General features: G+C 38.7%; 1 pseudogene; it reads left to right on the top strand.

Annotated features, from left to right (window-relative positions):
• Positions 1-17,873: 17,873 nt before the first annotated feature.
• On the top strand, positions 17,874-18,593 carry LOC121162624 (annotated as a pseudogene).
• The last annotated feature ends 9,139 nt before the right edge of the window (positions 18,594-27,732 follow it).

Genomic DNA, 27,732 nt, shown 5'->3' on the forward strand with positions numbered 1-27,732 from the left:
TAACTCTTAGTTATACAATATTGAAAAAGTTATAGTGCTAAGGAGGAAGATTTTTCTCCTTGGTAATTAAAAGGACTCTGCCATTGGCTATCCCTGCAATGTCAGGATACACTTAAATAGCAAAATGATGAACTTATGACAGCTTATGAAGGACGATATTATTTCAATAATATAGGGGAAGTCAGTGGGGGGTAGGGAATTGGGGGAGGAAGTAAATAAAGTCCGGGGATGGGACAAATGTCTGTAAATAGCATTGTGCATTTTACAATGATTACTGCTATTCCTTAACTTTTCATCTTGGAAATATCACTCATAATTCTAAAGTTGTCCTCATCCGGTTTAATTCTTTTTCTAAATCATATCAGAAAACTTGACAAGGAAAATCTATACTGTCCAGTCCAGAAAGGTTCTAAAGTAAAGACTGATGAGGAGTGAAGAGATTTTATGAAGGAACTAAATTGTCATGACCTTCTTGTAATAACTGCTAAAGGGATCTAATAACCCCCCTTTTAAGCATAGACTTTCTATTTAAACTCAGTGAATTAAGAAAACTAGTAGTAGAATGCTTCTTCCATGTGTTGAAAATTTCCATCTGATGGAGGGAGTTTGACACAGTACAGCCCTGTCAGCTTTGTTCACAGCATGCTTCATGCTTCACCCTTCACTGTAATACGAACTGTTATTTTATTGGATAGCATGTAGACAGCAAATACACATGTATATTTTAGCTTCCTGTTCTTTTTCTCTCTCCCTCTCTCTTTCATTTACATGGGAAATTTTTGAATCCAAATGTTGTAGAGATGCTTGTTTGAAGAAAATACATACATATGTGCATGTTTATGGTGTTCAGTATGATAATTTGATGCATTCATATTATACCTGATAATTAAATCAAGATAATTAATGGCATTGCTATCTCCTCAGCTTATATCATTTCTTTCATGTTGGGAACTATCAAACTCTTCTATTTTGTTATTTTGAAATCACAATAAGTGATGATTGATGGTACTTAACCTTCTACATTGTAGAATGCTGGGATTAACTCATTTTAAGTAGAGATGATCTTATAACAGATTGTTGGCCTCTCCCCTAGAAATTGATTCTGTAGAACAAGTTGGATCCCTGCTTTTTCAATTTTGAACAAATTCTTAGGTGAGGTTGAAGCTGTTGGTCCAGATATCACTTTGAGAACCATTTCTGTAATACAGCTTTACCTGAGGAGTTTTGCCTGCTTCTCCATGGTAACAGTTTTGTGGTGCTAACTTGTGCCTTCATGGTAGGAACAGCTGTGGGGCTGCTTCTAACAATTGTGGTTAAGTCTGAAATTCTGCATGGAAATATGAGCAATGCTAGCACACAAAGAGAAGTACTTTTCCTAATTTTGATTTTTCACCTCCCCTATATCTTGTGTTTATTTGATGAGACTTCAAGAGGAAAAATAACTTGCCACATCTACTTGAAACCTCCAAATGAGTATCTTGACACCATGTTGTTAATTAATGCATGTCAGCTGATCTGCCTGGATTGTAGAGAATTCAGAATATTCTTTATTATTGGTAAGCTGGTATACATTCTAGTGTAGTCTTTTGTGCAGTTGAGCCCAAGGCTGATAAAATAATTTATACACAAACGCTATTTTATTCTTTAGCCAATAAGCAGCTTAATTGTTTTTTATTTTAACTCGTTTCAAACGAATTCGATTCTTGCCCTGCAAAGTGTATTATCTACAGTGTATTTTAAAGGGCTGATGCTGCTGATACCCTTAGAAAGTGATATTCTGAATAATGTCCAGTGTTTATGGAGGAAGTTGCTTGAATGTATGGTATTATGCATGCGAATTTTCCAAGTCAGTTAATCATCAACCTTATCCCTTCAAGATTTTCTATCTCCTACTGAGTGGATTACAGTCTGGTGACAACTCCTAGCAGTAGCCAGCTGGTGGTAATTGCTGTTAATTTCCTGGTATTTGGAAAATGATTGTTCTTTGACAACTGGAGGGAGACAGCTTGAGAAAGTGTCAGAAAGCCATTGTAAAAATAACATTTTTTGATTTATGCTTGATTATAGAAAGTGGCATGTGTATTATGAAATATATTTTTAAAATATAAAAAACGATTAAAAAGGAAGAATGTAAAGATTATGTAGAGAAACTGTACATTGAGTCAATTTCAAATCTTTTGTTAGTTTACGCTTCTCTTTAAAAATAAGATATTTATTTATTTGAATGGGAGAATTAGAGAGAGAGAAGAGAGACTTCCATCTACTGATTCACTCCCCAACATGGCTACAACTGCAGTGACTGGGTATGGTCAAAACCAGGGGCTGAGCCTGGAGCGATAGCGTAATGGTTAAAGTCCTCGCCTTGCATGCACCGGGATCCCATATGGTCGCTGGTTCTAATCCTGGCAGCCCCACTTCCCATCCAGCTCCCTGTTTGTGGCCTGGGAAAGCAGTCGAGAATGGCCCAAGGCCTTGGGACCCTGCACCTGCATAGGAGACCCAGAGGAGCTCCTGGCTCCTGGCTTCGGATTGGCTCAGCTCCAGCTGTTGTGGTCACTTGGGGAGTGAACCATTGGATGGAAGATCTTTCTCTCTGTCTCTCCTCCTCTGTATGTCCACCTTTCCAATAAAGATAAATAAATCTTTAAAAAAAAAAAACAGGGGCCAGGAGCTTCTTTCTGGACTCCCATGTGGGCACAGGGACACATCCTTTATTGCTTTCCCAGGTCATAAGCAGGGAGATGGTTCAAAGTAGAGTAGCAGGGTCTTGAACTTGCGCCCATGCAGGATGCCCACACCACAGTCCACAGATTTATCCACTAAGCCATAGTACTGCCCACCTAGGTTATGCTTCCTTAAGCATAATATGTGTTGCTAGTAATTATGAAGATCAGTTTATTTTCTTTTAAAAATTTTGTTGTTGTTTATGTATTTACTTACTAAGTGTGACAGAGAAATAGGAAGAAAATATCTCATTGCCTATATCTATTTTTATGTTTCATTTGTCTATGGAGAAAAGAAAGATAGATTCATCCTTACAACTTTTGATCCACTCCTCCTATGGCTGTAATAGCTAGGGATGGGCCAAGTGGAAGCCAGGAGCCAAGAATTCCATCCTAGTCTCCCTAATGGATGGCACTGCACATTAACAAGGAACTGAATGATGTGTGGAAGAGTTGAGATTTGAACCTGTTCTCCCATATAGGATAATGTCATTGTAATCAGCTGCTTTAACTTGCTGCACCACAATGATAGTTTTGGAAGTTCAAAGTCCAGGACTAAGATGACAGAATGTTCTGTGTCTGGTGAGGATCTGTTTTTTCTGCTTCCAGGACAGGACTTTGTTGCTATGGTTCCACAAGGCAGATGGTAGAAGAACAAAAGGGATGTAACTAGTTCCCTTCAATCCTTTGATAAATTGTTAGAAACACCAATTCATATAAAATCACTTATTTGTTATAAATAAATTCCTTCAGCATTATTGGAGATTATCCTTGGTGTATGGTCTTCCCTTTGTACATTTCAGGATCCAAGTTTTTGTTCACCTGTAAATGCTGATTAAGGTATAATGGTTGCTGACCACAACACAGGAGCTCCTCTTATCCTTAAAAACTAACCTGCAAGGGGCAGGTGTTGTATGGCCGTGAGGTAAGCTGCCACTTGTAATTGTTCATTGCAGTGCCTGTGGCTGAGTCTACATTCTGTTTTTGGTTCTCGTCCCACTAAAGCACATCTTAGAAGGAAGCAGGATATTGGATGTGGCTGCTCTCTCTTGGTATCAATATGGTCCTTTTTCAAATATTGTGGATATTTGTGGAATAAACATGTGGATTAAAGGTCCTCTCAGTCTGTTGCTCTGCATTTCAAATAATCATTAACCTTTCAAATACTACCTTTTAATTGGAACTCCTAGATCATACGCCAAGTTCATTGAATGGCAGAGACAGATGTGCAGTTTCTCTCCTCAAATGCCTTCAGTAGCCAGGGTAGGGTAAAGTTGAAGTCAATAGGCTGAAGTTTAATCCCAGTTTCCCATCTGGGTGTCAAGGAGCTAACTACTTGGGCCATTTCCTGGTGCTTTCCCAGATGCACATAAGCCAGAGGCTAAAATCAGCAGCAGTGCTGAAACTCTGGGCACCCCAAGCAATCATAAACACCACATATCTGACTCGTTGATTTTAGTTTAGTCTTTGGAAAATATGTGAGATTTTCATGCTCCATGGAATAATATACTTTCAATTATTTATGTACATATATATACACATATATACACATTTATATATATATATTATCAGTTTTACTGAAAAAAATGTCTTCCAATAGTATCTTTTCAGGTAAAAATTTGTAAGTGAGGAAGTAACAAGGTTCTTATTACCTGCATAACCTGGAATGAAAAGAAATAAGGCAGAAGTTAACATATACTTTCAAAACATTAATAACGAACGAATGAAGCAAAACTACATTGTAAAAACCAAGGACTTCTATAGTACGTCACCTTTCCACCTTAAATACACTACCTTATTTTACTTTAGAACTTTGATATGGAGGAATTGTTGCATTTTATGAGAAAAATAAATATTGAAAACTATTATCACTTGCCCTCTAGCTACAGTTGTAAAATATACATGCATGTATATGTATGTATATATGTGTATGTATATGTGTGTGTGTGTGTGTGTACACACACATGTTGTTTTGTTCCTTGAGTAAAAATTCTTTCAACCATGACTCCTCTGGTACAGTGGAGTAAAAACTAGAATGGCAGAAACTCAAAAAAGACTCAAAGGAAATACTGTAGCAGGGTGCAGCTGGCTAATAGAACCTCAGGGCAATACTAGGTTTTGAGCTTGGCTAAATCAGTGGCTGAACACAGCTATCTGTTTCTATACCTGATTGGCTTAAGATGTGATTGATTTGTAACACCTGAGTTGATTTGAAATCCCTGGCTGCTGCGTGTTAATGAGAGCTTAAAAACCCCTGGCTTCAACCATGTGATGTGGTAGTTCCTAGAGTGTAGCAGGAGCTGTTATCACCAAGCTTGGCAAATAAAGACTACTAACATCCTACTCTTGTAGATTTGTAAATACTTGTGTCAAACACAGGAAGAATGGAGGTAGATGATTCAGGCATGAAGAGGAAAGGAACTCTGGCTCTCCAGCTTTCTAATAAATACAAGGCTTGGTGCATTAAAGGTGCCACAGAGGAGAAAATGTTCAATGAAATGAGAATGAGAAATATTTTCAAGTGAAAATGAAGTGATTTCTCTCACTGTGGAGGCCCTAGTGAGATTGAGGTTCCCAATCACTGGGCAGTAGCCTTCCTGTGCTCCAGAACCTGGCTTGCTGGTCTGGAGAGCTCACGTGAAATACTTCACACAGCCCCGGCAGTTGATCCTGGCTTCGTGGCTCACGGCATTCACAATGACCTTTCTGAGGAGGAGGCATCTGGAGACCAGTCATAGGTGAGTCTATATCTCACCCTCTGTTTCTGTTTTGAGTACTCATCTGGGACACTTCAGAAGGGTGGAAACAGGATAATGTCTTGAGTCAGACTCCATGTGAGATATCAACATGGCCCATAAGGATTGCGTCCTCAGGTTTCTAGCTTCCCTGTCTTGATGTCTGTCCTTTTGTTAAAACTGTTTGGTTCAACAGGTCCAGTGCTGAGATAACAAATGTTCATCAGAGCTCTTTATAACAGTCTTGTTGGGGTATCTTGCAAGTTGTAGCAAAGAATATTATTTTTAAAGGGTAGATGTGCTTGTCTGATGTGTTTGCTAAGTCATCTTTGTACAGTTAAAAGGTGCTGTTTTCCTAGCTTTGTTTTGTTTCTGTGCTGCTTGAAATTGAATGAGGACAGAAGGATTATTTCAGATTGCAAACTCTTAGTTTCCTACCCAGCACTAGCATAAAGAAATTGACACAAGGGATATTTTTGGGTTATTTGTACAATACTTACAGAAGGCTTGAGAATCTTAATTGGTTGATATCTATGTGAAAAGATAATAAGATGAAGTTGACAAAATCTGATTGTTTATGAAGAGCTAAATTTTAGGAGTAAAGGATGCTTTTGGATAAGATCTCTTGGTGGATTTGACAAGTTTGGTTCTTCTGACTTTGAGATTTCCTGCTGGGCCTCTGGGTGTCTCAAAGTGATAATCTGAAAGCTAGATCTTGTGGTAAAGGAAATAACTGATTTTGCCATTTGAGTTTTATGCAAAGTATTGTGAAGACGTTAAATTATGTTGTCTTATTTTGTGACACCTGAAGAGCACACTGCATACAGTAATCTGGCTTTGCCTAATGACATTGTACAGCATTGTAATTCAAAACTGTGTGTGTACCTTTGATTGCCATTTTGCCTCTGGGATCTACAGTTGTGTGTACTTAACACAAATAGTCATGAGGCAAACTGTAGTACACCTGTTTCCATAATGTTGTGTGGTGTTTCTTACTGCAAATTGTATGTTCATCCCTCACACCTGTAACCAGCATTGTACTGGCTTTCAACGATCTGAAAGTTACAGAGACCTGTGCATATGGCTACAGTAAATGTAAGCATTGAATATCACTATAGTTTTGGACTAGCTAGAATGTTATTCGGGGGACTGCATCCTTCCTAAAATTGTGCTCCTGTTTATTTGAGTCAGTGCTTCCTTAGCAAGGAAGCATGTTAATCTGATCAATCTTGCTGTTGGTAATGGCTTGGCAGAATTGGCCAACCTTTGGAAGCTTGAGAACCAGATGTAAACATGTGCTAAAGTTAGTCAAGCTTGATTTATTGTGTTTATGTTGATTTTGAGCTTTGTATCTGTTGATTTCCTGGCAGAAAATTATACAAAAGTGCGATTCCCAGCAAGGTAATGCTGCCAGCACTCTGAGATGGTAACTCATGTGCAGAATAGTTGAAAATAAGCATCAGGTGAGGTTAGCATAGTACCATTACTTCTAATTTTTTTTTTTTTTTTTTGCTAAATGTGCCCTTAAAAGGGTGTTTCACACTGACACTTTGTCATCAAATATTTCCAAACATTGGACTAGATCAACAACTGGGTCAAACCTAACTTGGTAATGAGGGATAAATGGAACATCAACATGATTGATCAACTTTGATTTTTGAAAATAGATCTCTTATAAAGAGGACATGACATTCAATATAAAGTCACTGGTGTTTGCCCTAAACCAAACTGATTAAAACCAAGATGTTATGAAGGAAGGGTTTTTTTTTGTATGATTGTTGATCTGTTCCCTCTAGTGAGGGTTCCCATTTCAAGACATGCAACCTAGATAAAGCCCAGTGCTAGAATCTGCATATAGCAATCACAGTGAGGTACTGATGAGGCTCTTTGATCTCTTTTATGTAAGAAGTAAGGATTAGTACTAGGTAAATTGATTCAAAATGTTGTAATATCTGAGCATTGTCATCTAAAATTAGCTGATGAATATGAGAACAACTGTTTATAGCTGGTTCACTTCTGCTAGCTCGAGATTCAGCCCCCTTTCCCCAGATCCCTTTGGGGAGCCTGAATGTGAATATTTAAGTCACCCAGACTAAAGGCAACCACCATGCTGATATAGTAGCCAAGGAGATAGCTGTAGCACCAGTGGGTCCTCCCAAAGTGCTGGTTGCAGCCTTCCCTGGCTTAGTGCTGTTCGACAGACTAGACCAGACCAAAGGTGCAACTTAGGACCCAATAGGCCTCTGCAGGTGGTGCAGCAGTTCTGTCAGAAAGCCTGTCCCCAGCTCTGACTCTCGCAGCCAGCAATGGACACTGACAGAGCCACCACCTCTGCATACCAGCCTGAAGACATCATCTAGATTAAAAGACCTGTGAATCCGAGAACCTCCCTGGAAAGGACATTACTTGCTGATCCTGAGCACTCCCCAACAGCCACAAGAAACCAGTCAAATTCTGGATTCATCGTCCCAGCTAAAGAGGCCACAGCTGAACCAAAAGAAAAATGTTCAAACACACAGGAGGTCCCTTAAAGGTAGCACTCCATTCTCTCTCATAATGCTTTTATGCTGTATGAGTGGAAGCTACAGCATGCAAATATTAGTAATTTAACCACCATGACCCCTGCCAGTGTTCAGGATGGTTTATGATTTGATTATTCATATTGGTTGAGAGCAATGTGGGATCTGGGAAAATACAGGGAATAAGATTGTGTATACATTGGAGAGAATTTGAGGCAAGCTTTATGAGTCAATGAAAGCGAGTAAAGACCTATTTAAGTCCCCTACCTCAGTGGGCCTATCATAAGACTTCCAAAACTTTGTAAAATATTGCTGGCAAGCTTAAATCCTAAACTTCCTTATTAAGTAGAAAGAGGGTATAAATCAGATAGTGTGACCCTGGATATGAGATTAAGTCCATCTTTTGACTCAAGTGTTGAAACTCCAGTGGGGAATATAGCAGGGTGGAGCTGGCTAATAGAACCTCAGGGCAATACTAGGTTTTGAGCTTGGCTAAATCAGTGGCTGAACACAGCTATCTGTTTCTATACCTGATTGGCTTAAGATGTGATTGATTTGTAACACCTGAGTTGATTTGAAATCCCTGGCTGCTGCGTGTTAATGAGAGCTTAAAAACCCCTGGCTTCAACCATGTGATGTGGTAGTTCCTAGAGTGTAGCAGGAGCTGTTATCACCAAGCTTGGCAAATAAAGACTACTAACATCCTACACTAATGTCCTCGCCTTGAACGCACCAGGGATCCCATGTGGACGCCGGTTCTAATCCCGGCAGCTCCACTTCCCATCCAGCTCCCTACTTGTGGCCTGTGAAAACAGTCAAGGATGACCCAAAGCCTTGGGACCCTACACCTGTGTGGGGGACCTGGAAAGAAGTTTCTGGCTCCTGTCTTCGGACCGGCATAGCATCAGCTGTTGCGCTCACTTGGGGAGTGAATCATAGGACAGAAGATCTTCCTCTGTGTCTCTCCTCCTCTCTGTATATCTGACTTTCCAATAAATAAATAAATCTTTAAAAAAAATAAATCTCTTGTGCATGTAATAATAGTTAATGACGACTTTTTTAGTAAAAAAATTGTTGAAGGCATATTTTAAATATTCTGTCCACTAAAACAATGACAAACATGTGTAATGCTACATATGTTAATTACTATAAGTTGGCCATTCCATAATGTGTACATGTATCAAAAAATCTTGCTGTATGCCATTCCCATCAATAATTAAAAATGACTTTGAACTAGGAACACTTGTGAGAATGTAAAAATAGAGAGGCATTGAAGCAATGTTATTAATATCTCAGAACCAAATACATAAATGCTGCCTCTTTGTAATTCTTACATCTGAAGGTGACAGACTAACAGATGGTATAAATGGCTGATGTGTTCCTGAGACAAATTACAGAACTGGCAGAGGCAAAAAAAGGGAATTTCTGGACATCTACTGGAAGTCTAGATGGACTAAAATCAGAGTATGTAACAGTTCTTAGTTTGCTTTGCTGATGAATTCACATCCCAAAAGGTGGACAGAAAAATGCAGAAGGTATATTCTAAATTTGTACCTCAATTGAAAATAATTAGTGCAGTACAGGAGACACAAAACCACAAGCAAAGGAACAATGAAATTCTGGGAATGAGAATAGCCATGAATGGTGGGATGAGTAGTTCTGAAATGTAATGCAGACAGCAAAGTGAAGAAGTGAGAGAATCTAAGAAATCTTTGCATACTACAAAACAGGAGACTAGTATCCAGCATTACAAAGAGCTTCAGAAACCCAGTGCCAGCAAAACAAACAACTCTGTGGATAAATGGGTGAATGAAATGAGCAGGTATTTTTCAAAAGAACACATTCAACTATCAATAGAACACATATCAAATATCAATGAAAAATGCTGAGGCTTCTTTGCTTTAGAGAAATACAAATAAAAACCACAGTGAGATTCCACCAAACTCCAGTGAGATTGACTTACATTCAGAACTCTACTAACAATGCCTGTTGGCATGGATGTCGGGGGGGAAATGTACCGTACTTCAGCTCTGGTGAGAATATAGCCTAGTGCAGTCACTATGGAAGTCAGTATGGAGAGTGCTCAGAAAACTGAAAATTGATCTACTGTATGACCCAGCTATCCCACTCCTGGGAATATATACAAAGAAAGCAAAATCTGCATATGGAAAAATGACCTGCAACTCTGTATTTATAGCAATACAATCTACAATAGCGAAGACGTGGAAACAACCCAGAGACCAAAGATCTTCCTTGCATTGTTTTCAGTTGTCTGATTGAAGATTAGGTTTTCTATTCTGTTCACCTTCCCCGGCCACAAGCAGGGAGCTTTGTGAGAAATGGAAAAGCTGGGACATGAACTGGACATGAATATCACTCATATGTGATCCTTGTGCTTACGAGGGGAGGATTAACCAATTGAGCCATCATACTAGACCAAATTTAAAATTTTTAACTTCCATCTCACTTTTTATCTCTTTAGTAATGTTGTATATTGTTTAACAGCAGGAAAATGTTTTTAATTTGAATTACATTTTCAATTTCTATTCGTTCTTTGAGATCTTTAAAAATTATCTGGTCTTGTTTTTCATGGATTATATTTGGTTTCAATATTATTTGTGTTATTCAATATTAATAAATTCCTATTATCTGTAATTTTCAGAAAAATAGTGTACAACTTGCATACACTGGTTCACCTTCACATGCTTTATCTCCTCTATCATGTAAGTTATATGAGCAACGATAGGAACTATTATATTATATAAGCTATATATTCTTTCATCAGGGATGCATATGTGTGAATCCTCTGGGTCCTTGTTTAATCCATTCTCTTATATAAGGTATCTGAGTGTTTTTATATATCATGCAAAAAGTGAAAGTTTGTCCATAGACATTTACAACAAACAGGATTTTATGGAGGAAATTTTGTCAGTTCTATCAAAATTCCAGTCTATAAATCATTTATTTTCCAGCAATCTATGTATCCCTCAGTTCTGATGTAAGACTCCAAGCTAGTTCATGCAGTTAAAGTGGAGTTTTATAATAGTATTACAGTATTGTTTCAATTAAAAGCAGAAAAAAATACAGAATATAAGAAAGCCATAGAAGCAATCACTGTCCACTTAGCCCATAATTGTGTGTGTGTGTGTGTGTGTGTGTGTGTGTGTGTGTGTGTGTCCTCCGTTGAAAATGATTATATAAGAGTCATGTTGGGGATGTATAGTAACTGTGTACTGGAGACTATCATATCTAGTAGCATGTTATTTAACTTCATGGTATTGTAAATTTCTATTTTTCTTCCTGTTGTTGATTTTGTATTATGGCTTTTCATTTAAGGGGATGTATAGTAACTGTGTAGTGGAGATTATTATATCCAAATGTGAGGATACAATGCATTATGCATCTCTACTTCCAGACAAAGTTGGACTCCTAGTGAAACTGTTAACTATATCGTGACAATAGGAAGCTGGACTCTCTGCCATTGTCCATGTCCGCAATCATGGACATATGGTTTTGTATGAAGAACTACACTTCATACAAATATAGGGGAATTCAGTGAGGGGGAAGGGAATTGTGGAGGGGATAAGGGAAACCTCAGGGCTTATGGAACTGTATCATAAAATGACAATAATAAAAAGTAGTAAAATTAAAAATAAAAGAGTCATATAGGGAACCTGGCATGATGGCTCAGTGGCTAAATCCTCAGTTTTCAAGTGCTGGGATCACATATGGATGCCATATTGAGTCCCAGCTGCTCCACGTCCCACCCAGCTCTTGGCTTATGGCCTGGGAAGGCAGTTGAGAGTGATCCAAAACTTTGGGACCCTGTTGTACCTGTGTGGAAGACACAGAAGAAGTTTCTGGCTCCTGGCTTGGTTTCAGCTCAGCTCTGGCCAGTACAGCCATTTGGGGAGTGATCCAGTGGACAGATCTTTTTTTCTGTCTCTGCTTTTCTCCATAAATCTGATCTGCCTTTCCAAAATAAGTAAGTAAGTAAATAAATAAATAAATAATCCTTTTAAAAAAGAGTTATACTGGATCATCTAAAAACTAGTTTCCCTCACTTATAATCAACTCAAAAAGATTAATTTTTTAGATAGGAGGTGGAAAGTTAAGATTAAGTTCATTTAAAATATTCAGAAGTAAGTTAAGGTGTTATCTATGATGACAACAGCATTTGCTTCTCCAAACTGGACTTAATATTATAAATCCATAAGTCTATGGAGAAAAATCATGGTTGAATATCAATGATAGAAGTCCTGTCTAGTGAACATAAAAGTCTTACATGAAGAAACATTTTGTTTTAATTATGAGACTTGGAACCTAAGGGAAAAATGCAGGATGTATAATCAAAGTGTATCATAATGACTGGATGCAGAAAACAAACACTCCAATTAATTCTGTAAGTTGTTACAAGAAAATGAAACCAACATTTCCTTTATTTCATAATTGCTTTGATGTTCTTGGTAAATATCATGAAGTTGATGAAATGCTGTATGAAATGTAAATCTATTTCTGACACTAAAAATTTTGCATTTTCTATTAGCACACTTTGTTTTATTGTAAGATTGTACTATGAAACTATTGTATAATTGCCGAAGTTCGAAGGGCCTTAGACTCCTCTTGTTTCACTTTCTGGTTTATTTTGACAAATACCCATGGCATAATTTCAAAATGAAATAAGCACTTGAGCATCTTGAATAATAGAAATCAGTTCATTTACTGTTACAAAGAGATCTCTTAACTTTAATTTCAAATTTCCAGGAAGTATAATGTATTTTTACTTTTTATGTGACTACCTTTTTATACTGAATGCATCTGAAAGTGAAATTTTAAATTCCTATATATTTCTAAATTCTGTCCAAGTTAAATTCATCCCAAGTTCCCACAAAATCAGCTTAGTCCATAGCCTTAGGTCTGGATTAAACTGCCTGATATGAATCCTGTCTCCATCAGCTAAATTTGTGTGACTCAGGAACATAGGAAAATTCCATGGTACCTTAGCTTTCTTAGCTAAAAACAAGGCAAATAATAACAATAAGCTGCTTAACAACTTTTTGAATATTATGTAATAAGTCTCTCTAAAATATTAACTTTGGAAATATTTTATTTTGGGAGGAACAATACACACATTGCTGAATGATAACAAAATATTTATGTGTGGCTTGATTAACATATTTATGGCAAGCTGTAACCATAAAATTGCATCCAAATAGTAATTTAGGTTTTTTCCTCACTGTGTAGCAGGAGAGATTCAGGGGCATTGAGAAAGAGAAACATGTGTTGGGGCAGGGGAAAAGTAAACTCTTCAGTGCTGTGGCTGGGTATCAGTTAATGCACCAGTCTGCTGATGTAGTAACACATAGTTCAGCCATGCCTTATGTACTGGTTTTAAGGGAATAACTAATGAGAGGGAAACTAGAGTGTAGTGATAAAACTAGCCAGACTTCCTTTTCATTAGATAATTGCTTTTCTGATATAAAAGTTTACAATAAGATGTATAAGTATAAAATCAATGTGAATGAGCCCATAATGCCTAAATTACTGCATAAAAATGAAAATGGAGAAACTGTGTAATATAAAATAATTCAAAAGTATATGTGCAAATATTCTACTTCTAGAAGATGGCATGTAGTTGCTTAAACCTTAAGAATAGGCTATGCATAAATTACCTCTTTCCAACAAAAGCAATGTGAGGAGTAGTGAGTGGGCTTCGCTTATAATAGAAAAGCCTAACAAATATGACCTTACGTAAGGTCATCAAGCTTATAGTCAGTAATGATATGTTGATAACAAAAAACTTAGGTATAATGTGCTGAAATAACAACTTAATCTTCTGGCTTGTTTTCCCCCCACAAAGCCATACAAAAGTCTAATTATTAAGCACCATGCAGATAGATTCCAATGGAGGACAAGTCTACACAGTACATGATAAATAATCTTAAAAGCCATCAAGGTCATTAAAATGAAGTTCAAGAAAAAGTCAACTTATCAAATTAAGTGAAGGTATGAGTTGGGACATATTATTATGGCTATAAACTATACATAGAAAGATGTGAACTTTATTGCCTTTATATAAACAAAAAGTAAAAAAAAAAAAAAAGGCAAAATCCCAAGAAAGTAACATCTGAGAAACTATCAAAGTCAGGAAAAGACTCAGCAGACATTATGGTTGCCTTAGTTTGGGCTGCTGTAACATGTTACCACACACGGATGGATTATAAATTGTGATTACCAATTTATCCCAGTGATGAAGCCAAGCAGTGATAGCAGGAGACCAGCGTAATCAGGGTTGACTAAGGTTGCAAACTCCCTGCTTCCCTGTGTCTTCTTCATTTGGTGGAAAGGAGGGTGGGGAGCTCTCTTGGAGCTTCTGTTGGAATGGCACTCACCTCCTTCCTGAGGCCTCCCCCCTCATTATACAATTACCCCCTGGAGGACTTATCCACTGGTAGGACCTGGTGGTATATAAACTAAAATTGAAATGTCAATGAAGAAGTCACAGGATATAGTAAAAAACTTGCATTTTTTAAACATATTGGTTACTCAATACTATGTGAATTAATTCCATAACGTTATAAATTGTTGCTGATGTTATGTTGGGGCTTTTAATTGATCGGGATGATACTCTGCCAGCTCTACCTTCAGACCAGAGATGGTCTCCCCAAGAAGCCGTTGAACTTATCTGGACAATAAGATGCCGGACTCTATGCTTGGTATATGCTTGCAATGAAGGAATCTCATGTGAACTTGAACTGTGGTAATGCAGCAAGGTGGAGGAATCCACCATGGGGGGAGGGTTATGGGAAGGGTGCGGGGAATCCCAGTACCTATAAAACTGTGTCACATAATGCAATGTAATAAATAAATAAATAAATAAATAAATATGAATTCTGGGGAAACACAGACATGTCATCTATAACACCCTGAGCCTGTTCCTTTCAGATTTACTATTGCAAAATAGATTTTTTTCTAGTTCAGCAACCGCCAAATTGTGACTTTCATATCAACTGTGAAATGCACAGTCTCCTCTATCATCTAAATCAGATGTCAGTAAGACTTGAAGCACAAATACCCTAAAGCAGAATTCCTCTGCAACGAAGAACCTGTGAAACCAACAAGTTATGTGCTTCTGAAAATAAAATGACACAATAAGCATAATATAGGCAGTCTTATTCTTAAAAAAGAAAATCCAGAAAGAATTCCAGGGCAGTGAATATCAAGCAAATCCAAAAATCTAGCAAGGCAAATCGCTTTTAGGGAAATTAGACTGGGGGCTTTTAGAACCCAGATGCAATGTCTAGTATGTGTCTCCTTGGTTTTAAGGGCTCACTGGATCACACTTGATATTGGTGTTATTTCCAGGTTTCCTCGTGTATACTTAGCATCTGAAAAAAGCATCATATCATATTAAATCCATGTAAAGTAAAGCCAGGTGTTCCTAAAATGATGCTACCTTGATCAAGATTAATAAAAATTATATGGCTTATGAGATGTAACATGGCAGAATTTAGTTCTACCCTTTGTTAATGAATGTAAGTAATTAACTTCACTATGAGTTCTTTTAATTCATTGAACAGATTCCGTCAAAGTCAGAAGGTTGGGGTCAGTTATGGTGTCGCACTGCATGCTTGCTCGACCGGTAATTCCAAAAGCAGCTCTTACACCAGATGTGGTGTTTTTACTAGATTATATCAATAAAACCTTAGGGACTTTGGAGATAAGGTTTTGTTGAATGCATGTTTTCAATGCCCTGAAATAAGAATAAAAAAGAATTCAGCTATTGTGCTTTGAATGTCAATCAGCTACTGCTTGAGTTTCTGCCAGTGGCCTTTTAATCATCCCAAATATATTTTCTCCTGTGTGTACAATCTGAAAACACAGTATCTTTCAAAGGCACAAATCTGATCATGCCAATTTTTTTACTAAAACATTTCTCATGGCCTAAACTAAAACATTTAATACACTTTAAATAAAGTCTCAGTGTTTTCATATGGTCCTCAAGTTTCTTGCTTGTTTGGGCCTACAACAGGTTACCCAGAGCTGTCTTCTCACTTTATGCCTTCCAAGTCTGTTGGCTTTTCCATATTTCTGTGCTGGCATTTATATAGTTTCTCTTTTCTCTACTCACTTCCTACCTTTACAGAACAAATATCATTTACTGACCCCACTCTCTAGGACATATTTTAATATGTTACTGCTTCTCTCGATTGCCTTATTCCTACATATTATAGTTTGCCATCTACTTTTTAAAGAATATTTTTTTCCACTCAAGCCATACCTAGGGTATACAGATTGATACAAAGAGCAGATATGCATTTGTTTCAACCAAAATGATTTTATAAGTGTATTGCATAAAAGCATAAATTGTATAAATTGTATAAATCTATTGTATAATACTTGGACCTATTTGAAGTATAACATTTCTCCACAAAGTCTTACAATAATGAGTAGCATGAAGGTATTTCTACTTTATTTTCAAATCTTAGCGCACATAAGAATTTTCTGTGATTACTAAGTACCCTCTTTTCCTGTTATTTATTTTTTACTATAAGAACGTAGTACAGCGCTGTTTAAGTGAGATGGCTCTGTAGAACCTGAAACAGGTCCTTGGCAATTTCTTAACATTTATTTAGTGCTTGTTACAGTATTTTCAGCCCTCGGGGTGCTGCAGACCCTGTACTGCCATGAACACTGGCTTTCAGTGACCCTCTCAGAATCTGTCACTGTCCTTAATTAATGATCTTCACAAATGAAAGCCTTTCCCTGAACATGCAGGAAAATGTGATTGTCATTTTTAAATGTTAAATTAAGAATTTCAGAATGTTGAAGTAACGCAAGACATCCACTAACTGTATCTTCTGCCAAAGTCTTTAGGCTGAATTTAATTCTGGAATATGATGCTCTTCAGTGTTAAGTACACTTCTGACTTGTGCAGGAAGGCTACGAGAGAGACCATGGGAAGAAGGAGAACACTGGTTGCACTCAATAAAAAATGGCTGTCGCTTCTCTAATATGGAAGAGCCTATCGCCCATCACCATGAGAAGAGGCTAAAAAGGGCATTGATACAAAGGATCTTTGGTTTTGTGTAGCAACCATCTCAGGAGCCTTTTTATGGGAGAGTGGTAAATATGCCAGGAACACTATCTCAGAAAAAGTGAAGTGCCAGGGTAGGTAGTGATGCCCTGGGTGTTAGTGTGGGAGACCCACAGGGCAAAGCAAATATGTTTACATCCTGAGTTGCTGGTGGAGCAGAGGCAGCTGCACAGCCAGGGCATGGATGTGTCAGATCTGAAAAATGATTTCACCATGACCTGCAACACACAAGCACAAGTAGGACAGCCTTAAGTGTGCTCAGAGTGACTTGTGCATTGCAGTTCATGTTGAAATAACTAAGAGTGCAGGGGTGACTTCAATCTTCGTCTTGGATTGAGAGTCTCTTTTATTCTAAAATTATTTGAATTATTTAACAAGCACAAAATATATATTAATCTATATTTGATTCATTAAATTAATATTAATAAAAACAGTGAATTTCATAAATATCATAGGTATTTGTGAAAATCACTTAGGCCTAAGGTTGTTCTTTTATAATTTCATAAAATCCAGTCTCTAACATGTTGTATCTTAAAATAACAAATTCTATTTGTGAAATATGTGTAATTCTTGGTTGCTAAAAACTAAAAATGTCTCTGCAGACATTTGGTGTATAAATAAGAGTCTATATAATTGGCCCACAGCTCATTCCTCTTCCTCCTCCTCTTCCTCCCTCTCCTCCTCACTGCCTCGGCTGCCCCAGCCTCAGGCTTTGTGGGTCGGTCCCTTCAGCCACAGCCACTCTCCTCTCAACCCTTCCAAAGCCTGTCAGGGCATTCTGGTCTCCTACTGATCCAAGATGGTGCACAAAGTCCAGCTGGCCCTGCACACAGAGCGCCACAACAACATGGCCCTGGCATGAAGAATGTCACAAAGCTCAAAAGCCACTGTCCAATAAAGAAGCCGCTGTCCAATAAAGAACCCAACCTGTGGCCTACAACCACGTTGTCGGGGCCTGCTGCTCCTCCTGGCAGGTTGTCAGCAGCATCGGGCAGAAGACGTCCTCTGACGGCAATGAGAAGATTGAGATGGCGCATGTGTACCATGAGAAGATCGAGAAGGGGCTAGAGGCCATGTGCCAGGGTGTGCTGAGCCTGCTCAATAACTACTTGATCAAGAACTGCAGCGAAACCCAGTATGAGAACAAGGTATTCTACCTGAAAATGAAAGAGGACTATTACTGCTACCTGGCTGAGGTGGCCACTGGTGAGAAGGCTATCAGGAGAAGTCCTCAGAGAAGGCCTACAGCAAGGCGCACGAGATCAGCAAGGAGCACATGCAGCCCACACATCCCATCTGCCTGGGCCTGGCCCTCAACTACTCCATGTTCTACTATGAGATCCAGAATGTACCCAAGCAGGAATGCCACCTGGCTAAGATGGTCTTCAACAATGCCATAGCTGAGCTGGACACCCTCACTGAAGACTCCTTCAAGGACTCAACCCTTATCATGCACCTGCTGCATGACAACCTCATGCTCTGGACAACCGACGAGCAAGATGACAAGGGCAACAGTTAAGGCCCCCAGTGGACTTGCTATCCCATGAGTTGGTGGCCAAGTAGGGCAGGGAGAGGGAGGCCTAACCTTCCCAGGGAGAACCTCACCACTTGGCCTATTTTCGATCACCTCTTTGACATTTTTCAAAAATACCACTAGTGGAAAGTCAGACTAACCATGTTCGTGTGGGAGGAGCAGCCTCCCATGGGCCCACGGATGGCTCTGTAGATGCATGTGAGTGGAGCTGCCTCCAAGTTAACTTATTGCTAGAAGAAGGGTTTAAGACAAAAAGCAAGCCTCTGGAATGGCCCTCACTCAGTAGGTTCTGTGGTCCCAGCAAGGACTTCTCTGTACATAGGCTTTTGTATTAAGTTTCTGCTGCTTTGCACCTCAACTCTTTGAGCTGTGTGTGTTTTCAGGGTGTGCTCTACCTTCCAGCCAGGGAGAGGACCTGAACGCCAATCGCACAGACCCTAAGGAACGTGAGGTGCATGCCTCCTGACGGTTCAGGTCTGGTTGGTTTTCTACAATCTTGGATGACTTGACAGAATTGACACTAAATTGCAGTTTACAGTATTTCTATATTACAGCCGTATGTAACATCAAAAAGTCTATATAATCTTATTCAAATTTGAAATTGATGTGATCAAAATATTTATTTTTTTCCTTATTTAGGCAATTAAAATGCCATTCATATGTAAAAACACAAAGATGTATTTTAAAATTTGGCCACATGTTTCTCACCTTGTATGCGATTGCATTAGGGTAGCAGATATCAGTGTGACCTTACCATAGAAATTCAGAAGTCCAGTCATGTCCACTGTGGTCTTGGGCCCCTGCTTACCCACGTGGGAGACAAACAGAATTCCTAACTCCTGCTTTAGAATCCCATATGGATACCAATTGCTGCGTTGGTTGCTCTGCTAACAACCCCACTCTCTGCTAGCAGCCTGGCAGAAGCAGTGGAGGAAGGCCCAAATGCTTGTGCCCAGGTTATCCACGTGGGAGACTGGGATGGTTTGGCTTTTGGCTTCAGCGTGGCCCAGTCCTGGCTGTTGCCATCTGGTGAGAGAAATAGCAGATCTTTCTGTTTTCTCCTCTCTGTGACTCTTTCAGATAAATAAGTAATTAAAAAAGGAAAAAAAAACCATTTTTTAATGCTCCAAATCTAATTTTATTATCTAGTAAATTTATATGATAAATTTAAAGAGAAATTTCTTGAAACTTTCTTTACTTTGAAATGTTAGAGCAATGCCATTTGCCTTTACTGTTTTGATTGCTAAAATATTGAGTTTTCCATTTCACTGGCACTGAATGGAGAGCACTTCTCTTTTTCCCAGAGTCTTACATTTGCACTTATGAAAATTATTTGACATGTTATGCTGTGAACCATCTGTTTAAAAAATATATGACCTGGCCCAGTGCTGTAGTCTAGAGGCTAAAGTCCTTGTCTTGCATGTGCCAGGATCCAATTTGAATGCTAGTTCATACCCCAGCTGCTCCATCCAGCTCCCTACTTGTGACCTGGGAAAGCAGTAGAGGATGGCCCAATTGCCTTGGATCCCTGTGCCCATGTGGGAGACCTCGCTGAGGCTCCTGCCTGCTGGCTTTGGATCAGCTCAGCACTGGATTTGTGGCTACTTGGGGAGTGAACCAGTTAGTTAATGGAAAATCTTTCTGTCTCCCCTTCTCTCTGGAAATCTAACTTTCCAACAAAAATCAATAAATCTTTTTTTAAGAAGTATGATAAACAGGTGAGTAAGGTGTGTTTTAGCACTTTTGCCTGTTCGTCTTTCTGCAATCACATTCTAGTCATGGAAGCATTCATATTAAGATAATTTCTACTGTAATTTGCTCCACATCATATGCTTATATGCTTTCTTTTATGTTTTGAATCTGTGCCTGGCTATGATCTCACTAATTGACTTTAAATTCACTTTACATTCATTTGCAGTTTTGCTGCTGTGTGAATGCAATGTGCATTATTAAATATTAATGCAAAGCAATTATCTTATAAAAACCTTCCTTAGTTCTATTGCTTCTATTTAATAAAAATTTTATTTTTGATGATGTTTACATAGTTGATTAAGGTGGAAAGTTTCGAAGATTAGGGGAAAGTGGATGAGAGCATTCTTTCCAAGTTTTCTTTTTCTTCTTTCTGCATCTGGGAGGAAGGGGGATATAGGGAAATACAATGATGCTATCTATTCAGTGAAAGGCACATTACCCTTTTATGTAGCAGATTTAGATTTAATATTCATTTGCTCATTTTAACTTACTTGAAATGCTAGCAGCGTAGAGAAAAAGAGATGGAGAGATCTTCCCTCTGCTGATTCACTTCTTATTGGCCTGCAACATCCAGGGCTTGGCCAGGTCAAAATCTGGAGCCAGGAATTCAACCTGGGATTCCCGAATGTGTAACAGGGATTCAATACCTGACCCATCATTTGCTGCCTTCTTCCATGTACATTCGCTGGAAACTAGATTGAAAGCAGAGCCAGGACTCAGACTCAGCATTACCATGTTGCACGTGGTGGTTTTACTCCATGAGCTACAATACCTACCCCCAACAATGAAGTATTAAGCAGCTGTTGTACATATATGATGAATTAGAGATTTCTGGACCATAGTATGTTTCAGGAAATTCTCACCATAATTTTGAGGCAGTCATCATTGAAACAAGTGGGCTTATATGCAAAATGCAACTTCAGTGACCTGATTTGGGCCTGTGTATGCTGAGATTTAATTTATAAGGATTTAAAATAAGATTACTTTAATGCATCTGGCACTGGCATGTTCCTTAAGAAATAGCACTCTATGTCCATGTCTGTTCAGTTGCATCTGAGCGTGTGTAATACTCCACTGAATGGACCCATTCCATATTCCACTCATGACTTTAGCAGAGAGCATTTAAGCAGTGTTATTAAGCAATAGCTTAGCATATTACTAATTTTATCATGAGTCTTGTCTCAGAGCCAGTAATTGAGATCTTCCATGAATTCATCCCCATTGCTTGTGTCCTTCTTTAGGTGTCTGCCCTGGTTACTTACTTACACAGTGTAGCAGGAATAGTTCTAAGGTTGAACTTTCTGGCCACATTTTGTTTCCTACCACTTAGTCATTTTAATTGCCTGCTGGTGCTATTGCAGCAAGGCACCACAGATAGAGTAGCTTCAATGCAGAAATTTGTTTCATCATAGTGCTAGCTGTTACATGTCTGAGATCACGGTGTGTAGGGTTAGGTTCTTTTGACATCTTCCTCTCTTGCCTTGCAGATGGCCATGTCTTCAACTGCCCTTCCCTCTGTCCACTGAATTTAGTCTTTTCGTTTGAGAGGTACAGTTGTCACAATGGGTAAGGGAAGATCCTATTAATCTAGTTTTGGCCCAATTATGCCTTCAAAGACCCTATCACAAATATAGTCATATTCAAAATTACAGTTGAATTATTAGTGATTAAGATTTTGGCATGAATTTTGAAAGGGCACAATTTAATGTGTAGTATTACTACCTATCCTTCTTATTTTAACAACAGTAACAATTATTTTCATAGTTGACATATATGGAATAATTATACTAAACATCGCTATAGCTGCGGCGTATTTCCTGTGTCCTCAAAGCTACAGATCTGACCCACCACCTCAAAGCCCTAACTTCCCTGCTGTCAACTCTGGAGACATCCAATTCATTGTTGTTTTTGCCAGCCATTACAAAAAAAAACTAAGAATGGGTAATTTATGAGGAACAGGAGTTTATTTCTCACTTATCTACTAGTTGGTTGTCCAAAATCAAGGCTGTGGCAGGTTAAGTGACTCTTGAGGTTCTGGCCCCTATTTCCAAGACAGTGTCTTGAAGCTCCATCCTTATAAGACACAAGAGGTATGCAACATGGCTTTACATGCTGGGAAGTAGAAAAGCAAAGCAAAGAAGAGCAAACAAAAGGCTAGTAAGTTTTCCCTGTTCCTTTTTTTTTTTTTTTTTGGAGGGGGGAAGCTGGGAGAGGTCTTTACTGAGTTCTTTGCTATCTATGCCCTCAATAGGGAATGTGATCATGGGTAAGCAACTAGTATTGTTCTTTAGTTCACTCATCTGGGCAAATAGAGGTAATAATGACATCTGTCTAGGTGCTAGCTGTGATTAAATTAATTACAACAAACAAGGCACTTAGAGTTTTTCTGGGTGTGTGGTTAGTGTAGAGAAACATTGACAAGTTTCATTCTGTTACAAAGGAAATTTGAAGACTGTGATCGGCATTGGCTCCCATCGTGTGTCTCACCTTAGTCATTTCATAAATGCCAAGTGCTGTAGCTTGACTTTCTATAGCTTACTTATTTTTTTGGATTTCACATATAGCACTATGGTAGTGTTCTACTGCATTTGCTATATTTTAACACTTGCTAATCTTTTATTTTTCCTGCCACCAGGCATCCTAATTTGGTTTCTATACTTGCTTTGAAGACATCTGTTCTGTTTTTGTAGACACCACTTACCTGAATTGCCACTTAACTGTTACTATTTAAATATTATGCCAGCTTGACTGTACTTCCAACTGCTACCTGTAATAGGGTTGCCCTGCTCCACTGAATATGTTTAATTCCATTCCTAGTTTTGTCATCCAAGTGGCTATATGCCATGTCTAGAATAATGAATTAATCGTTCACATTTGCAACCTGCTGCAAAGAATCTTGGATTACCCAATTAATTTTACAGATAGATTTTTGTTTGTTCTAGTTATTGTGGAATATACACTTTTAAATTCTCATGGTCTGATGGTTGATAGCAAAATTCTTTGCTAACTTATTCAAGAAATTATGAGAGAGGTGGTCAGTGTGGAAAATGTTATGGTATATGAGTTAAGTCCAATTATTCTGAATTTGCATTTTTACTCTGAATATTATCTGCAACACTTACTAGCTATATGAGTTGGGTCTCAATTTTCTCATCTCAAACTTCATATATTTAGAATTGCCATGAAGATTCAAATATATAATTTACTGAAAAATTTAATGTGCTGAAAGTTCTACAAACATTATTTCACTTGATGCCTACAATAGTGCTCTAGTTAGGTGTGATGGTTATTCCTGTTTTTCAGAGATATAAATGATGCAGATAATTTCTCTAGAGCAGTTGCTATATCCTTTATATATTTCTTTTCTATTTTTCTGTAGCAATTCTTACTCCTGGTAATTAATGTATAAGCTAACATATTTCCAGAAAATGATTTTATAGCCAAGCTATGTAAATGAAATCCTTTCATGACAATTAGAAATAACTGTTTTTTGAGTTTTCCAACAGAACACTCAATTTTGGGAGGATTTGAGAACCAAATGAAGAAGAGGCATAATAGAAAAGACACTTACTGCCAAAGATAATTATATTTTTCTTTTTTAAAACATTGGTTTATTTTACTATGAATGGTAGTGTTACAGAGAGAAAAAAAATAGAGAGAGAGAGAGTGTGTGTGTGTGTGTGAAAAGAGAAGAGAGAGATCTTGCATCAGCTGGCTTAATCCCCAAATGGATACAATGACCAGGATTGGACCAGTTCAAAACTGAAAGCTAGGAGCTTCTCCCATGTGTTTGCAGTTGCCCAAGGACTTAGGCCAGCTTCTGCTTTTCAAGGCCATAGGCAGGGAGCTGGATCAGTAAGTAGAGCTGCCAGGACATTAACCAATGCCTATATGAGATGCTAATGCTGGAAGTCAGAGAATTAGTTTGTTGCACAATCACACCAACCCAGAAAGATAATTGTTTTCATACACTGTTTTGGATTCTTACTTGGAAAAAAATAAAATCTGCAAATTAAAAAGGGATCATCATGCTGTCACTTTCATAATCCTTCAGTTGTGTTTCTTAATGCTTAAAATAGAACCCAAATTGTACCAAAGGCTCTAATGAATACTCCATCTTATTGGATACAAGCTACATCTCTATTATCTGCAACAATATTGTATCCATTAAGTTCATGAATATCAAATGTTATCTTTTAATTCCATATTTCTAAGAACTTTTTGAAGTGTGCTTGTACTGCCACGTTAAGACTTTTATGACTGATATTAACTGTCACGGATAAATACTGCCCAGATAAAATCTTGTATATGTTTGTATGTTTAGTTAGCTCATGCTTTTTAAAAGTATTTTTCACTCAAAGAAATCATCTTTGATAGCCTCCACAGATTCTGCCTTCGGTTCTGATTCACTCACATGCTGTTCAGTGTCATGGTCCAGCCACACATTATCCATGCCCTGTTCTGACTCTCACTGACAGGCACCATGATCCAGCCCTGCCAGGAGGGCCCCACCACAGCCTCAGTGTGTGCCTATGAGTGCTATTTGGTGATGGTCAATGCTAGCTACCCCAGCGTAGGCTTCCTATGTGAGTTGGTACTTCAGTCTGACCCTTAAAGGTCCTCCCATACCCCGTTCCAAACAACTGCCTCAGCCCCTTTGCTTACCTGCTTATTTGTCCATGGAAGTCCCTCAGAAGTCATTCCTCATCTGGGCACGAACCCCCAAGTCCTCAGTTGCCCCCACCTGTGCCATTTACAGACCCCTAATAGGCCTACACACCCAAATCCCCAGAGCTCGCCACCTGGGTGGCCCAAAGATACCACTGGCCACATTTATGCTGCTGGCAGGGTGGAAATCCTGGTTCACATGCCTAGCCCCACCCAGGATCCTGCCAGCCACATGTAGGCAGCTGACGGGGTGAAAATGCAAGGTTACAAGCCTAGGTTACCCTGCATCCTGCCAGCCATGACTACCAATTGTCTTATTTTTAAAATGACTTAAAATATATTTTAAATAATTATTTATTTTTATTGGAGAGTCAGATATATAGAAAGGAGGAGAGACAGAAAGATCCTCCATGTGCTGACTCACTCCCCAAGTGGCCACAATGTGGTGCTGAGCCAATCTGGAGCCAGGTCTCCAGTGCCAGGTCTCCTTCGCAGGTGCATGGTCTCAAGACTCCAGACCATCCTTGACTGCTTTCCCATGCCACAAGCAGGGACCTGCATGGGAAGCGGGGCTGTTGGGGTTACAGCCAGCACCCGTATGTGATCCACAAGCAGGGACCTGGATGGGAAGCGGGGCTGTTGGGGTTACAGCCAGCACCCATATGTGATCCACAAGCAGGGACCTGGATGGGAAGCGGGGCTGTTGGGGTTACAGCCAGCACCCATATGTGATCCTGGCAATTGTAAGGCAAGAACTTTAGCCACGAGGCTACCACATTGGGCTCAATAAAAAAAAATTTTTTTAAATCACAACTATAATAGAAGTTCCATATATTTAAATGCAAGAGTACAGCTGGTATCAGAACCGTGAACTAAATGGGCTGAAGATGAACCTGGACAGTCATCCAATCAAAGCACCCTAACTTATAGTTGAGTAAGATGATCTCTGGCTTTACCAAGTGCTTTGCTTAAATCACAAATAGAACATTAGCACAGGGTTAGAATTTTTGTCCCAAATTTTTAAAAACCGTAAGGAATTGGTGGATATTGAAAACAGTGACCCTGATGACCTTGTGCAATTTTAGAGACAATACAGCTGTAACAAGGTGTCAGGCCTGCTCACTTGGATGTCACCCACACTTGGTGTAATTCAATTTGTGGATTTTTGCCGTGATCTCTCTTAGGTCAGTTGTACAAGCAGCTGGACAGCCTTTCAATTTGCTATTGGTTGTATGATTGAGTGTAAATGAATAATATTATGCAAATATAATCTCACTTGAAATTCTTTAGAATAAGATCTCATCCCAAAGGACCTTGCTGTGGCACAACAAACCTGGAATCCATTAACTCTGCCTCTTGAGAAGATGGCTGTGCCCCTTCTAGGACACATGGTAAATGGGCGATTTGTAGGGAAAACATACTGTCTTTTACTGATCCACTCATTTTACTCAATATTACCATGCAAAGTCATTTCAGTGTATCAGAATCCCCTGAAAATGTTGACAAAAATAAGAGTTTAATATTGTAGCAATGAAAAAAGGTTAGAATTAAATATTAACCCTCCCTGTTCTAAAATATATTTCTAATACTGAGGCCAAAGGAAAGTTGCCCTTTGCTTACCCTTCTGACATGGTCTCATCCTGGTCTGCCTCCCACATTCGCCCCACCACCCATTCTTGTTTCATCTTCCTTCTCTCCCTCTTCTCTGCTCTCTTCTGCCCTAACATTTCCCTTGACTGAGATAAAAAGCTGTGCCTTTTGCTTGCTACGTTATTGTATAACCCAGATTCAGCTTCCTCAGTAATAAGGTTCTATCCCTCTAGCAAATTTGGAAACAAGGAGTTATGCCTCACATCTGCTGCTGAATCAGTTCCAAACTGCAGCTGCTAATCTTACTGCCTAGCCATTTTTTCTTCCAAGTGATATATCAGGTAATCACTGTCCGCTTCAAAAATGCTTCTTTTCTTTTTTGGAGACACCTATAGTGTCTTGCTGTATTAACATTTTTTATTATGATAGATTTGTTTTAATATATTATTCCATTATCTTTGTGTATGTCACTATTTGACCTGGATGTTGTCCGAACCAATGTTTACTTCTTTGTTTACTGAATCAGGACATATCTGATTTACTTTCCATTATCTTTTCTTACTATCATAGGAGATGATGTTTAATATGCATTTTAAAAAGTTTTATTTTTATTGGAAAGTCAGATAAACAGAGGAGGAGAGACTCAGAGGAAGATCTTCCATCTTCTGATTCACCCCCTAATTGGCCACAATGGCCAGAGTTGAGCTGATCCAAAGCCAGCAGCCAGGAACTTCTTCCAAGTTTCCAATGTGGTTGCAGGGTCCCAAGGCTTTTGGCTGTCCTCTACTGCTTTCCCAGGACACAAGCAGGGAGCTGGAAGGGAAGCGGGGTGCCAGGATGTGAACCAGTGCCCATTTGGGATCCTGGCACTTGTAAGGCCATGACATCAGCCACTAGACTATTGCGCTGGGCCCTAATATACATTTCTTTTTAAAGTATAGAGAGATAGTTTACTATACATGCCTCATGCCTTTATTGTTCCCTTTAATGTTTAGAATAAAAATTATGTCAGGATTTAGTAATTATGGAAAAAAAGATGGGTGCTTTCTTCCTAATTAGTAAATGTTTGCTTAATTTTTTAAAAGAAATATTTCAAAGAAAACTATAGAGAGTA

The sequence above is a fragment of the Ochotona curzoniae genome, unplaced genomic scaffold (assembly GCF_017591425.1).
Source record: "Ochotona curzoniae isolate NIBS_2020 unplaced genomic scaffold, NIBS_Ocur_1.0 contig_1014, whole genome shotgun sequence".
Classification (NCBI taxonomy): Eukaryota; Metazoa; Chordata; class Mammalia; order Lagomorpha; family Ochotonidae; genus Ochotona; species Ochotona curzoniae.